This window comes from Protopterus annectens, chromosome 4.part0, assembly GCF_019279795.1.
Source record: "Protopterus annectens isolate FY-2018-M chromosome 4.part0, PAN1.0, whole genome shotgun sequence".
Classification (NCBI taxonomy): Eukaryota; Metazoa; Chordata; order Ceratodontiformes; family Protopteridae; genus Protopterus; species Protopterus annectens.
This window is the reverse complement of record NC_056733.1, coordinates 516,227,400-516,244,043: the sequence shown is the minus strand read 5'-3', so window position 1 is coordinate 516,244,043 and position 16,644 is coordinate 516,227,400. Positions and strand designations below refer to the sequence as shown.

The 16,644-nt window shown below is 37.5% G+C and overlaps 1 protein-coding gene across 1 annotated transcript in view; it reads left to right on the top strand.

Annotated features, from left to right (window-relative positions):
* Positions 1–16,644, top strand: part of RASAL1 (RAS protein activator like 1) — a 1,855,221-nt gene that overhangs the window by 1,387,594 nt on the left and 450,983 nt on the right. The gene's annotated exons all lie outside the window — the stretch shown is intronic.

The following is a 16,644-nucleotide window of genomic DNA, read 5'->3' as shown; positions in this document are numbered from 1 at the left end:
GCCCATATAACCTGCGAACAGTATATCATGGGCTATAGCTAGAAGTACCAGACAGTAGTCTCTGGGCACTACCAACTGCTGTATTCTCTCACCCTGTAGCCCTCCCTCAGGGTCCACTCTGTATACAGTAACCCTTTGTCCCAGTATACAGATTCCCCCTTGCCTTGAGAATTAGGTGCTTCACTAGCTACCTCCCTCAGGCCTTGTAATGTAGGTTCTAAGAGCTAAGCCTGTCTCAACTCTCTCTTTGTAACCCTTCCCAGCTCCCCTTCCACAGGAAGTCTGGTATCCTCTGACAGCGGTGCCTCACTGTTAGCCTGGGTACTACTACTCACCTCTACCCTTGCAGTCACTTTGTCCAAGGGAACATCAGTACCCACAAGCAGCTGTGGCTCACCTTCAGTCTCACTGTTACAGGGTAGCTAACTCCCTGAAGTAAGCACCTCACCAGACCTGGCTGCAAGTGTTCAGTCTGTCTGGATCTCCCCCAGGCTATCAGACCCACATGCTTGTCTACAAGCCTGACTGTGTGAAACTGCATGCACACAGGGTACTGCATTATCAAAATCCCTCCCTATCAGGACATCTGCAGGAATATCCTCAAACACACTTACTTGCTGGCTTCCTTTTCCACCCTCCCAGTCAAGGTGAACCCTTGCCAAAGGTATTTGGAATGGGGTCCATCCTAAAGCTTTGTCTGGAGTAGACTGCCAAAGCAAGTAGTGCTCCTCTTTAACCATTGCAGGCTTCACAATGGTTAGGTCAGAGGCTGTCTCTGTCTTAGCAGCGACGTCTTTCCCATCCACTAAGATAGGATATAACGTCTTGTGGTAGTTTGGTACCCTTGTTGTCTCGAGACAACTTACTGCTGGCATTTTGTCATTCCCACTTACTGGCTCTCCCACCTTTTGTTTCCCACCTTGCCTGTGTTGATATCTATATGCTACATGGCCCCACTGGTTGCATTTAAAACATTTAACCCTTGGTTTTGGATGCGTACCTGGACTAGTGGCTTCCCCTGCTACTGACAGACTGGGCTGCCCACCATGGGTTCCCTTAGACCCATGAGCAGTACTGGGTGTCTCTTTCCTGTACAGTGATACCCTGCTTGCTAGGTGTAGGTCTCCTTCTTCCCCAACTGATCTGTAGTACTGCATTGTCTATCAGCTAATTAGGTTCTCATGTCCTCAGGCAAAGTGCTAAGGACTTGTTTCCTCAACAAAAGGTCTGACAGCTCTTCAAAAGTGGTGACCTGACATCCACTCAACCACCTATGAAAATAAGTGCTTAGTTCAGCAATATACTCACACATACTTTCATCTGTCTTGCGTCTATGTTCATGAAACATTTTCCTATAAGCTTCAGATGTTAACTTAAAGCATTCTAAAAGACAGTTTTTACAATATTATTATTTAAGCAATCAGTATCAGACAATTTAGAAATAGCAGTTACAGCTTTACCATGGAGCAAGGGGGTCAGGAACTGTATCCAGAGCCCTTGGTCAACATTATACTGTTTACATACCCTTTCAACCATATGAATGAATCTATCAAAATTATCCCCCTCTGTAAATTGTGGAAGAAATGTATTGACCTTTGTTGCTTCTGGAGTTTGGTTACTCCCTTTCCCATTACCTCCATGACTCTGGTGAAGAGTCAGCATCTCCTTTTCATGTTGCCTCTGCCTCTCCTTCTCCTCAGCCTCTAGACATCATAGTTTCTCATTTTCCACAGCCTCTAGATATCTCATTCTCTCTGCTGCTTTGATTTCCAAATGCTTGGCCTCCAGTTCAAGTCTCTTTAACTCCAGATGTGTTTTTAAGTCCTCTGTGGAAAGGTTCAGCTGTCCATTTTCTGAGAGTTGTACATCTCCAAGACCAGCTTGGTTGTCCTCCTGATTGCTGATCTGCAATGCAGCTGTGCCCAAAGGTACAATCATTTCTACCTTAGTCAGGTTGGCATGCACCATTCCTTAAACCTGGCAAATCTCAGCCAACTGGCTCTTTGTCAGCTTGCCATACTCCTCTGCTGACATCCTTGCCTGTTCTCCCTGACTAACTAAGCTAACAAAAAATAAATAAATAAAACAATTGTGATGTGAAACTCTGAATGTTCACTGTGTGGCTGATTGAGAGTACAAACACTTTCAGTGACCACTGTACAGAGGCTACAGGAATTCAATATCCACACCACTACAAGCCAATTAATATGTGATGTGGCTATCCCACCACTGCCAACCAATTAATATGTGATGTGGATATCCCACCACTGCCACAAATTAATATGTGACACCCCTGCACTGGCCCAGTAATCAAGGAGCCTCAATCCTCACCAGTGGTAACAGTGGGGGACGTACACAATGGGAGGATGACAAGTACACACACAGTAAAGTGCAGTTTCCCTTAGGAGCACACAGAGACCACAGTCAGTCTGGGGCTGGTTTCTTTGTCTTTCTCAAGATCCCCAATAAGACTCCCCACTGGCACAGCTATAGGGTGAGATCTCAGCTGAGTGGCCAAGCCAAAACCTCCAGCACTCTCTCTGTCCAACCAGTGCTTCATGTCCCAGCTGACACACATACTCTTTGAGGTTTGATTTGTATACAAACACACACACACACACACACACACATACACACACACACACACACACACACACACACACACACACACACACACACACACACCCTTGGGAAAGGCTGGCACAGTTTTACTTGCTATTCTCCCTTCTGCCCAGACTATAAGGTAGTTTCCCCTGCCACCAACCACTATTATCAGCTACTTTTAAGACCTTAACAAAGGGTGTCCAATCCTACTGTGTAATGTTACTATTAATCCAAATGGTAGTCTGACCAAGATTTGAAATGCTATTTAGGAGTGGCCTGTAGAGTGTCACCAAATACATATGCAAGTACTCTAAGAGCTTAAATATGTCTCAGAAATATCAGCCACAAAGATAAGTTTAATATAGTTAATAATAAATAAAAAAAAAACAAGACAATACTCAGCAACTCAACACAGTAACTTCAGAGTTCAAAATCACAGGAAATATTTACAACAACAATGCAGGACAGTCTCAAATAAATACAGAAAATATCTAAACTAATCTTTACTATATTCCTATCTATATCTAGAAGAGATACTATGCCCTAATTCTTACTTACAGCAAGGCAAGTCCAGATGGTGATGATGAGTAGATGTTTTTGCTAGGTCCAGGTTAAAATACAAAATGCCCAGTCTCTCTCTGAGAGAGTTCTTAAATTAATATCAAATATTACTGCTGGGTTAGCGTGAATGACTTCACTTTTTGTCACCTGACTTAAGTTCCCAAGCTAACCCCCCCCCCCCAATTGTGGCATTTGACATCTAGTTGTGAAAAATACATAGCCTTCAATATTCACAAATGACATAGAATTATTTACAAAATTCCCGATAGCTAGGCTGGCAGTGTGACAGTGTTTATTTTGAATTGTTACTGCTTTCACACTTGTGCTTTATTATATGCTTGCCTTTATTGCTAAAAGTTGTTACATTATTGCTGATGTTGTATCTGTACACCAGTCTACTGGTCTTTTTGGATTCTTTTTGCTCTCCTCATCTGCATAAAACAGTTTTTGGTGCATGCATGATCCTGCCTCCCTCATTTTGCCAAAATGTTTTGCACCCTATGTTTCATGGAGTTGCCTGCAGCTGCTTTAGAGTTGCTGAGTTTAACTCTTTGAACAGTCAAATTCTTTAGCTCAGGGCTGCATGCAATAACTACTCAGGAAGCAGCAGGACAGCTAACATACAATATATTAATGGTTTTGAAAGCAGGCGGTATGAAGTGTAATTTGCAATTGACTGTGCAGATAGGGGGCTGGTAAGGGGCTTTCAAAGCCCATTGTTAAAATGTATTTATTCATCTGAGTTGATAAATAAATCTGTATGTATAATAATGTGTTTAGAACTGAACTGCAGAAGTCAGAGTAGTTAATGTTTTAAATTCTGAAACAGTGGAACTGTTTGTATATTTCAACCATTGAATGTCACATTAGCACAAGGTTGTACCCACTCAAATGTTCTGTACTCTGCTTAATGCATTGTTAAGGATTTTTAAGAAACCTAACAGCATTTAGAAATCACAATATGTGTTAAGCTTATGACGCAAATCTGCATAACCTGATTTGTGGCAAGATTACTGATTTGAAAGTGCCCTTATTTATGGTTGTAGAAAGGAGATGGGAATGTATAAAAATATATACCTTTCTCACCTATGTAACAAGTATTTACAGATGTCTACAGGTCTGCATTGTCTGTGGGGGTGGGGCCACAGTGACAAATTCTGAGCTGAATACAGAAATGTTGATTATATTTGTATGACGTTCATACTGCTTAATCAACTGCGATAAGTGTTAATTGCTGACTGTTAGAGTAAGAATTTCAGACTTTTCAAATTGAGACTCAGTTAAGTAGGTAAATTAGAATTTCAATTGATTTTGTTTGACTGAAATGACTACACTGTCTTCAGTTCTAATGATAGTATTGCGTTTACTAGCAAGGATAATATGACCCAGGAGGGTACTGAGCACTAAGAAATGGAAATTCTAAATGGTATTGTGTGTATATCTGGGTATCAGGCATTTAGTTGTTCAACATACGCTCCCTTCTTTAAAATATACATAAGAAAGAATGCTGCTTTGTGGGTATGTTTCTTTTGAAACAGACATATCCTGTATTTTTTATAACAATGGGCTTTGAAAGCCTTTTACCATTCACATGTGCGTAGTCGTTTTCAAATCAGACTGTAATTTTATTTGATAGCATTGTTCTTCACAGTATGACAGGCCCTTTTCCTCATTTAATGTGTAATTTGTGTTTCAATTTCCAAATTTCTATATGGTTGTTTATTACAAATATTTATTTCTTAAGGATTCTTGAATTTGTTTACTGTTAATGGCTGCTTGCACACTGTATTTTTTTATTATTTGCTCTCCTTTACTCATCATCCTGAATCAGTCACATTTCAGAAGAAGCTAATAAGTACATTTTACAGTGAAACCTATAAAATAGATATCTTAACAAACTGGTTGTATTTAATTTCTCCTGGGATATGTGAGGATAACCTACTTAATGGAAGATGTTCTTAATCTCTCATACAATGTGATTGTTAATGGGAGACATTGTTAATCTCCCATACGATGTGGCTGTTAATGGGAGATGTTGTTAATCTTCCATATGATATGACTGTTAATGGGACACGTTGTTAATCTCCCATATGATGTGGCTGTTAGTGGGAGATGTTGTTAATCTTCCATACAATATGATTGTTAATGAGAGACATTGTTAATCCCCCATATGATGTGGCTGTTAGTAGGAGACATTGTTAATCCCCCATATGATGTGGCTGTTAGTGGGAGACATTGTTAATCTCCCATATGATATTGCTGTTAATGGGAGACATTGTTAATCTCTCATATGATGTGGTTATTAATGGAAGACATTGTTAATCACCCATATGATGTGGCTGATCTTGATGGTCTCCTTGACCATAAGTTTAGTAAGATCCTATGAACCTCTGACCATGGGGTGTATGCCATATCATGGCTGGACAATACAAAGTGAGCAGTTATTTTATCTTTAAGTTCATTAGTGTAACCGTGCTGTAAGAGTTAGTCCTATGCATGCGCGTGTCCTTTAAATCTACTACCACCTAATATTGGCAGGAAAAGGCACTGCTTGTCTGTTCAGAATGCGTTCAAGGAGGGAAGAGGCCATGCCTCTGATTGCCTGTATAGGGGGTCCATGTTACAAATGGTACCTGGCAGAGTATGCCTTGAAGACACTGCTTTTAAGAAACAATACTCTTTCTTATGTACATGACCAAGTTCAGTATTCTTGAGGGGGGATGCCAACATAAAATAACTTATATATCCATTCATCTGAAATTGCTAGGCACCAGAGATTCTGAGGGCCCATATATTCTGTGGTATGTTGTATGTCTTATGTTTCAAAGAAATTAGTGACTTCAGTATTCCTCTTTACTCTTAGGCAGCAAGATTTATGTTTGTGATAAAGAAGCCAAAAATTTACATGGCCATGCCAGAAGAACAGCACATTGACATACACTAAAATTCTTTGTTATTAGTTTATATGTAGTTATGGACATGTAGTTAGTAATCATTATTCAAATCTAAGTCTCTTATTGTGTGTCAGAATGCTGACATTTTGCCTTTATCTCTTCAGAGGTCTGATAACTTATGTGTTCTAGCTGTTGCCAAGATTTTTAAGTATAGATAGAGATGCAGTTCAGGAAAAAAAAAAACAAGAAAAACAAAATCAGGAATATTCAGACCACCTGTCAATGGGGGCTGTCTTATGATAAATTGAGCAGTCCATATTTCCCTGTTAGAAAAAATGTAACTATAAGCTTCACATATTGGATAGCTAGTGTTTAGTCTCATATAGTGCTGCTATGATGGCAGGATATGAAAACTTTTTTAGACTCCCCTCCATACCTCTCAACCTGGAAACATCAAAAATCTGGACAAAGGCCCATGAAAAGTAGGTACAACTGGCCAAAAATCAGGACACTGATTAACATAAAATTCACATACATAATCATATAACCCCATCAGATAGTGGGATACCAACATGAAGACTAAAGTCACTAAATAATGGCAGATATTTAAATTTCAGACTTCATATCCCCCAAAAAATACATAATAATGCAAATCCTATTATTTTAGCAACTATCTGAGTTTGCATGATCAATCTTTAAAATGTATTCCTATTTTCGGGCCTTTGTCCCATGGTCTCATCATCATTTTTGGCTTTGTCCAGATTTCTTGCTCTGAGAGATTGAGAGGTATGCTGTCAACCTTTAACTGTTCATTTCCATCACTCATGCTTACTTCACCTTCATATTTTTCCATCTAAATATACAGCACCCCAAAATGACTCCAGCAGCAGACCGTGAAATAGACAGTGACTAATTAACTATTCACAGCTAGCCTCAACTGTTATTAGCAAATAACTGCCTAGAGCAGTTAGCTACAAGTATATGTTAAACAGTTCAATTCCACAAGACAGGCACCTGTCTGAAAAAATAGCTCCTCAGAAGACACCTGTACTGATTTCTCCCATAAAAGATAAGATACACAAAATGTCATCAAATATAACACGTAGACGTAGTTCATCGTTAAGTCACACACTTGGTTGTACCAAACATCAAAAGTCAACAGGTAAAATAGAAAACAAACCACACCTTATAAAAACAGTGCATCTCCTTTAATTGCAATTTTATGTCCAAGTAAATTAGCAACCTATGTAACACCATTGTAACCAGACTAAGCGCTAGTTGCAGGAAATAATGTTAGCCACCCTATCCAGTGAAGAAAAATGTTACACACTCCGTAGCTACAGCCAATCACAGTGGAAAGAAGGGAAATCTTTTGTTCACATTTGTTTAAATAATATAGGCAGGCTTCGTATTAACAACCATTGTCCTTAAATTCTTTTCTCTGTTACGAATAAAGTCAAAAAATAAGAAAAAATCAGTATGAATGACTAAAACTAGATAACTTTGTAAGTGAATACAAAAGGTAAGAGTGGGAGGACTTGTAATTCCTATTTTCAAAAGAGAGACTTCTGTAACTAAAGTCTGCCATTACAGAGCAAAATATTCAGGCAAAAAAGTGAGACAGTGGAGAAATAAGGTTCTGCCAAGACATAAATGTTTCATTAATCTTAACTCTAAATCTAATGTAGACAGAAGCAATTTGCTGCTACCAGTGCTGCATGTGATTATAAAAAAGAAATTACACAAGTGTACAGCCATCTGTTGCTGACTACATATCAAATGCACTTGAAAACTACTGCGTTTTTTTTTTCTCTTAATGTTTTCCCTGCAAAGAGCATACAAGCTGAATGAAGAATACTTTCATAATCCATATACAACCTTCCCCTTAAAATGAATAAGGAATAAGCCAAGCCATCACTTATGAAGTGACATGTTAAGTCTAGTCCTAAAATAAACTGCTCAATGTTTTACAAACTTTGTGCTATGCTCCTACAGATTCAACATCTGTAAGATGAGTCTTCCAGCTTTATTTCAATGACACTTCCCTTGCTTAACTGCAATTATACATTGACATATACCTTCTCCAGGTTAAAAGTACCATAATCTAAATTTATAAAACAGATCCAAGTTCCAACATCCTTCAATTTACACTGTTTTAGACAAAGGAAGGTTTGGGAGCAAAACACCAAAGAAACGAGTCCCTAGAATCAGGAACCTAAACACAAAAGCTATGTTGTCTAAGTGCATAGAAAGGGAACATGCACACACTGAGCATTTCTGGTGATAAAATCAGCCTGCAAAACAATACACTTTACAATTATTTCACACTCATTTCCTTCTAAGAAATAGTCTCACTGCAATATGTAAAAGCTTCATTTAAATGTAAACACTTATTAGAGATCAAGATGGCTGCCGTCCTATAGACACTGTTATCCCATAGCTCTGCCACACGCTTCAAAAATCATCAACTTTTTGGGTTAATGAGTGCTTCTTTGAGACAAAATAGGTCTAAATTTCTATTGATCTTAATACATCTCTGTGGATTAAGTGAACAAGGACAGTATCTGACAACTAAAATAAGGAAGATTACTTTGGATTTCTCTGGGACTCCTTTCCATGTGCTTCCCTGGCTGTCTGCTGTGGGTGCTTGGGCTTCACTCTTCTAAGTTTAAAATAACAGAGAAAAAAACAAAGATGCCGAATGAACCTGATCATATGGATACTCAGACCAGCAAAACTAAATTCTCTACAATAGCTTCTCCTGAAAAGGACCCTCTGTCTAAGAGACCCAGAACAGGGAAACAGCAATAATCCAGCAAAACAGTCAGTAAAAGTAAACAGGAACCTACAAATGTTGAAGACTTAAAACAAGCTCTCCACCCACTTCAGTTAGCTATACAGAACTTTTCTGATCAACTGAAAACCTTTGGAGACTCCATTAATCAAATTGGGTCTATATTATAAAGACGAACGCTTACTTACCTGAATACCTAAATGTCGACCCATCTTCATCAAACCGCATATACACCAAATGCCCTAAACCACAAAATTCAAAAGGTCGAACTGTCATACTTGTCTCACCCCACCGCCCGCTACATAGTACCTACACAAACAAACTAAATAAACCATATACATACACTAAACAAAACCCTACTTATAACCCTAAACTAAACTCTACTTCTAACCCTACACTAAATCTTACATATACCACCATGTATGCACTTAACTTAACCCGCACCCTAACCCTAAGGTCCGTAACTACCACACACTTACCTTAAAAAAACTAAACCCAAACAAACTAAATAATCCACACACATACACTTAACAAAACCCTACACTAAATCTAACATACATTACCATCTATGTACTTACCTTAACCTGCACCCTAACCCTAAGGTCCATAACTATTGCACACTTACCTTACGGAGCTATACCACAGAATGCCAACCATGACGATTTGACTTTTCCGCTTTCGTGCTTCTGCACGATCAATGTTTTCGCAGATCGATGAAGACAGGTTGACGTTTAAGCTTTTGGGTAAGTAAGCTTTCGTCTTTTTAATATAGACCCAATCAAATTCTCATTAGAGTAGAAAAAAACAGAGGCAAAACTTTTTGACAATGAAACTAAAATTGAGCAAATGCAAAAAGAATCCAGTTCCAATGCTAAACGTATCCTGGAGAGGCAACAAAAAATCCTGGATATGGAGGCTAGATCTAGATGAAATAATATCATCCTGAGAGGTACACCAGAACATATTGACCAAAATAAACTTTCAGAAACAATTCTCTCAAGATTTGGTCTCTTTTTGGAAGACTCTACGGATACCCCTTAAATAATTATTGAAATGGCTCACTGAGCCTTTAGACCACCTTTGGATTCTGGTAAACCAAGACTGCTGTATGCCAAGTCATTAAACTTTCAACATGTCAATAAACTACTCTTAGCGGCTAAAATCAAGAAATATGTCATCTGGAATGGGAGTAAAATCTGCCTGTCTCATGGCCTCACATTACAAATTAAACAGAAAAGGCAAAAACTTGCTCCTTTCTGCACCTATCTTATCAAAAAACAAATTAAGTTCCAAATGAGATATCCTAACTCACTGTCCTTCCAACATCATGGCACTAAATACTCTGCCTATAATATTAAAGAAGCTAAAGCTACTTTTATCAATATTTTCAAAGAAATCTCTGAACTGGTCACAGTTAAACGCTGACTCTTACTTGCAACAAACTGTTCCTCTTAAGCTAACTGGATGCTAGCATAAACTATCTGAGTGATTTTCTGCTAGAAAGGTAATATATGGATTCCTACCTTCCTGCTGGATGGGCTCGGGTCTTCCGAGTTGTGACTTTTCTTGTGGCCTCCATAATTTGTTTTATTTATGTATCCTTGCATGGCCTATTAGCCTTATGTGGATCTGTGATCTTCCTTTGACACTTTGACCAGTCCATTCCAGATGGCTAGTGGTTCTTAAAGGAATTCAACACCATTATCCAAACATGGTCTCTACAAATCTCGGCAACTGTTATGTCTTAACCTCAGCTGCTGCATTTATTTTAGTGGTTTCAAAGCCTTGAAATGTGAAATCTCACCAATTACAAGTCAGAGTGAGTGTTTCAACTCTGCCAAGTGCATTTCTTATATTTGACGTTTGCAAGTATGGTTTTCTTGCACTGGTGTTTAAGAAACCTACTCTGAAGCTATTTTGATTGACTTGGCTTGAACTTGCTTACTTCCTTGATGTTGGGATGACTTCTTTAGACTGGTTGCAGAGGCATTCGCCTCATATTTGTGACCGTTGGTGTTGCAGAGATGTTTGCTAATCAGATGTTTCTGTACATTGCTGGGTTACACTTGAGAGCTGTTTTACTCATGTAATGCATGCTGTGTGGTTATACTACAATGTTAAAAAGGGTTGGAATGCAATTTGTTTATGATTTATCTCTGGAAACTCTTTCTGATGGATGTTATTTTTTTATTATTTGTAAGGGGGGTTATGTTCAACACAATGTCTAACTGAAGCATACCATTAATCTATACATAAAGTTCCATTTTGTATTGACAGCACATGTGAATGAACTTGCTTGTCAATCTGAGAACTGAACTTAACTTTATTTCTGCTCCACCTATCACAGGGAGTATGTATATATATATATATATATATATATATATATATATATATATATATATATATATGGGTCTACTTTGTTTCATTGAAAGCTCATTTCACTGAATTTGAATTTACCCTGACCAAATTGTTGAAAGCTCAAATTACTGAAAACTCATTTCACCGAATCTCATTTCACTGAAATGAAGTACTGGCACTGTGTAGAGTACTGTAAGGCAAGTAAAAGGTATATGCCCTTTTCCCCACTATAGTGTGATATATATATATATTGATATATATATATATATATATATATATATATATATATATATATACATATATATATATATATATATATATATATATATATATATATATACATATATATATATATATATATATATATATATATATATATGGGTCTACCTTAGAAGATCGACAGACCATTTGATCAACATTCATTTGTTCGACAGCTCATTTGGTCGACAACCAGTATTCAAGGCACTTAACAGGGAATTGCCCCCTCCCCAATGTTGTGCGACCCTGGAGTTGATATATATAGTTGGGGGGTGTGGGGGGCAGAACCCCCACCTATTTGCATTTAAAACATGACAAATTCAACAAAAACTACACATTTTAAATGGAAATAGGTGGGGGGCTTTGCCCCCCACACCCTCCATTGTGGGGGGCTGTGCCCCTGAACCTCCCCTAACTATATATATCAACTCCAGGGTCGCACAACATTGGGGAGGGGGGCAATTCCCTGTTAAGTGCCTTGAATACTGGTTGTCGGCCAAATGAGATGTCAACCAAATGAATGTCAATCAAATGGTCTGTCGATCTTCTATATATATATATATATATATATATATATATATATATATATATATATATATATATATATATATATACATATATATATATATATATATATATATATATATTGCTCAAGATTGTTCAGAGATTTAAATTTGGTACAATAAGCTCTTGTCATATCTGTTCTGGACAGAATAAAGTTATTTTTTTCTCAGTGAACTGCAGGAACTTTAAAAGTCACATTAATGACAGCATTATTGACCACTAACCCAGCCAGAGGTAATTTGTTGCTAAAAAGTTTTCCAGCAAACTACAGCTAAACTTTCCCCATGCATTCCTTCCCTCCTTTTCATCACAGATGCCAACAATTTTTGCTGGTTTAGTGAAAGGTTTCAACTTATGTCACCTGGTCAAATTAAAAAGCACATCATGTCAGAAACAGAGGGTTTTTTTGCATTATACTCTTGCATGTTTTTCAAGGTCCGTATGATTCATGGCTTTACCGAATTTTTGGCAGGGCTGCACTGTTCAGTTAGATTTAGTGAATCACAGACATTGTAACTGCCACTATGTAACATATGAATATTTTTCCTCTGAGCTGAGCCGTGTCAGTGCATTGTTACATGGAATGGGTACTTTTTTTAAGTAATTAATCTATGTAATAGGAACATTTCAAACTTGATAAATCTCTTTATTATCTTATTTGTTTGAATAGATTCTTAGATTATAGGCTATCTAGTTGATCTGTTGAACTCACTGAAAGTTAATATCACTGGGTCTGATAATTACTGTGCCCTAATCTTTTCTTCCAATTAAGTGCCCTGTTATAGATAACTTACTATATTCACTTAAATTATACAATAATCACTACTACCTTACCTACCAACCTTATCCTTTTTATATTTAATCTCCTACTTTATACTTGCTTCATATATTGCTCAGTAAATTTATAATGTCTTGGCAAACTCTGTACACTTTACACCCCTTGAAAGGAATTATTAATCTTTTTGCTTTAACAGTTATTGGATGACAGCTGTTATATACATACTTGTTTGTATAGTTCTCTACCTTATACTCTATTGCTTCTTTCTTCTTAGAAGAGCTGAGGGATTAGTTGTTGGTGTGTTAGCAAAGTTATGCTATTTATGCTCTATATGGTTGACTTTTTAGCTTTGGGGCATCATTTTATCTAGAACAAAGTTTGTATTAGAGACATACTGCTTCTTGAACTAATTAATGTCTCTTTCTTTAAATCTCTAGCAGTTAAATTCCCATGCTCTTCCGAGGCAAGTAGTTTTGTGATTAGGCACAGGGTTATGGCAGTAAGAGCTAGGTACCTTTGCCCACTTACTTTATACAATTACATTTCTATTTCCTTATGTTACTCTTCCTTTACCCTGGGTAATTAAAGATATTATTTTGCTATGTAGACAATTGATTCTTGGAATGTTAAGGGGTTGCAATTAGAAAAAAGGAAACTTTTTCTTCACTTGGTCTTTAAATCTAAGGCTAACATTATTTTAATAGAAGAAACCCATTTGTCCTCCGAGCAATGAAATCCCATTCTGGGCAGAAAGTGGATTAAAATTATCATAGCTTCTAGTAAAATATGAAATAGTGCTGGGGTGGCTATTATTATTAAAATAGCTTTCAGGAAGATATTAAGCAATATGATATGGACCCTGAGGGAAGATGGTGTTATATAATAACTAATTGTTCTCATCTTGATAAACCCATATTGGTGCTTAATCTATATGCCCTTGTATTAAATAAGATTTTATCTCATCCTTTCCCAATCATTATTACATTTGAGGTGAAGACTGGAATTTTGTTCAAGATCCCATGTTGGACAGAACTAACATCAAAACCAAACATAATAAATATGCCTCTTTAGCTATCATGGAACTCAGAAATGACTTTAACCTGTTTGATCCCTATATTTGCCTACCCAACAACTCCTCCAAAAATAAATTTACCTTCTACTCTCACTGTCATAAAAACTGGTTTAGATTAGACTTCTTTTTAATTTTCAGCGTCTTTCTAAATTTCAACAATTCTTTTAATACTGATCCCAGATTCCTTGCTGATCACTGTAAAATTACCCTTAACATTGACTGGTTTATTAACTCATTTAATAGAAATAGAGGTTATATTTGGACTGGTCTATTAACTCGTTTAATAGAAATAGAGGTTATATTTGGACATTAAATTCCAATCTCTTACAAAAAAAAAAGACTTGATACAATAAATCAATTCCCTTTTGGAACAAACAGTAAAAACACTAAGCTCTAATCAACTCCCTTTTGATATCTTTTGAGCTTCTATTAAAACTTCAATTATAGGGTCCTTCATAAGTAAAGCGTCTTTTTATAGGAAAGAATATCTCCTTAAAGAATCGACAATTAAAGATAAAATCACTAAACTTGAATTAGACTTACAAACAAATTTTAAACAAGAGACAGAGAAACAGTTAATCTACTTACAGAAAAAAACTTTACTCTTTTCATGCTGAGAACTTATCTTTCCAAGAAATAAAAACCTTGGTGAATTACTCAGAATCATCTCCATCCCCCTCCAAATTCTTGTCAAGACTAGTCAATCAAAGTAAACTTTCTTCTACCATCTCAGAAATAACCTACCAAGGTAAAAACTATCATAATAATCATGACATAATTAAACTTTTTGAAACTTTATACACTCACCTCTATAGCCCTCTTGACCTTTCACTTAACATGCCAGATTTAGAACTCTTCTTAAACCAATTAAGCTTTCCCAAACTTAAGAGAGAACAGCAAGACTATTTATCATCCCCCATCACTCAGCAAAAAATAATTATAACAATTAATAAACTCAAATCTAATAAGGCTCTTGGACCTGATGGCCTTACTGCAGAATTTTATAAAGCATTCACTCCAGAGCTATCCTTTATTCTACTAAAGCTCTTCAACTATATCACTGAGGATGGAATTACTGATTTATATTTAAATGCCTCCAAAATGATTCTCATACCCAAAATAAACCCTGACCTTAAACATCCCTTGAACTATAGACCCATTTTCCTAATAAATCTTGACATGAAGATTTTTGCCTCAATCCTAGCTAATAGAATTAAGTCCATTATTTTTCATATTATTTCTCCTGAACAATCAGGATTTATACAAAATAGACAAACATTTGACCACACCCTTACCTTGATGCTATGATATCTCTTTCTAGCCTCACTTGTATCCCTATATATACTTTGACTGTTGATGCTTTCAAAGCCTTTGATAGGCTTAATGTTGACTTTCTACAAGATGGGTTGCCAACTGGCTCACTGACAGAACCCACACTGTGAAAGTAGCAGACTCCAAATCCGACTTCAGACCAGTGACAAGTGGAGTACCACAGGGTTCAGTCCTGGGTCCTCTCCTGTTTGCTATCTACTACTCTGAAGTACAGGCTAACACAGAAGGTCTTTGGCTAATGAAGTTCGCAGATGACTGCAAACTAGGAGCCATAATCGAAACTCCTAACGATGTGGACATCCTACAAAAGGGCTTCACTGAGACAGATGCCTGGTGTCAAAGCCATGGCCTCAAGCTCAATGCCAAAAAGTGCATTGTTATCCCCTTTGGTAAAAGCTCTGTACCCATGAACTACAACATAGGCAGTAGTATACTTAACACCGAAAGTGTGATAAGAGACCTTGGGTCACAGGTGGACAGTAGTCTCTCCTTTGATAATCACATCACCACAGCAGTCAGGAAATCCTTCTATGTGGCACACCTCATCACAAAAGGTTTCTCATCCAGAAAAAAAGAGGTCATTGTTCCCCTCTACTCATCACTCATTAGACCCATTATAGAGTACAACACCCCTTTTAGTATGTACCTCACAAGACATCTACAACAACTGGAAAGGCCGCAGAAATACCTCACAAAGAGGATTACCAGCCTCAAACAGATGCCCTACGCAGATAGTCTCAAAAAACTCCAGGTTTACTCCGTTGCATATCACCTACTCATAGGTGATCTCTGCCTAACATACAAAGCTATGTCAAACCCAGAGCTGTTGGACATGCTCCACTTAAAGAAATCCCAATCCTTCTGAGCTACACACTCTAGGGACCTAAACCTTGTCGCCACAATAAACAGAACATGCCGGAGGGATAGATTCCTGTCCCAGAGACTTCCCATACTCTGGAATAAACTACCTGTCTATATCAAACAAAGCTCCTCATTAGCACTCTTCAAGAAGAATCTTGATGATTGGATGGGAAATAGGAAATTCACCCCGGGGATCACCTCTGTGGCTCTGCTCAACAGTGGCACAGGAAAATAATTTTCTTGGGTGGCAAAAGCCAGGGTACCTTTTTGGCTGGGCTTGTATAGGCCCCAAGGCCAATAGCCTAGTACCTACCTATGAACCTATGAATCCTACCCCATTTCAATATACCCCAGGCATTTATACAGGCTATTAAATCCCTCTGCTCCAATGCCCACACCATATACAAATAAACAGTTATCCTCTAGAACTGATATTAAGACTGGGGCTAGACAAGGTTGCCCAATGTCCCCTTATTAGTTTAACCTTTATATCGGACCCTTATTTTTGTTAATTATACAAAAAACATTTCACTACATTCCTGTTCTTTACAGTACTAATATCCCTTTA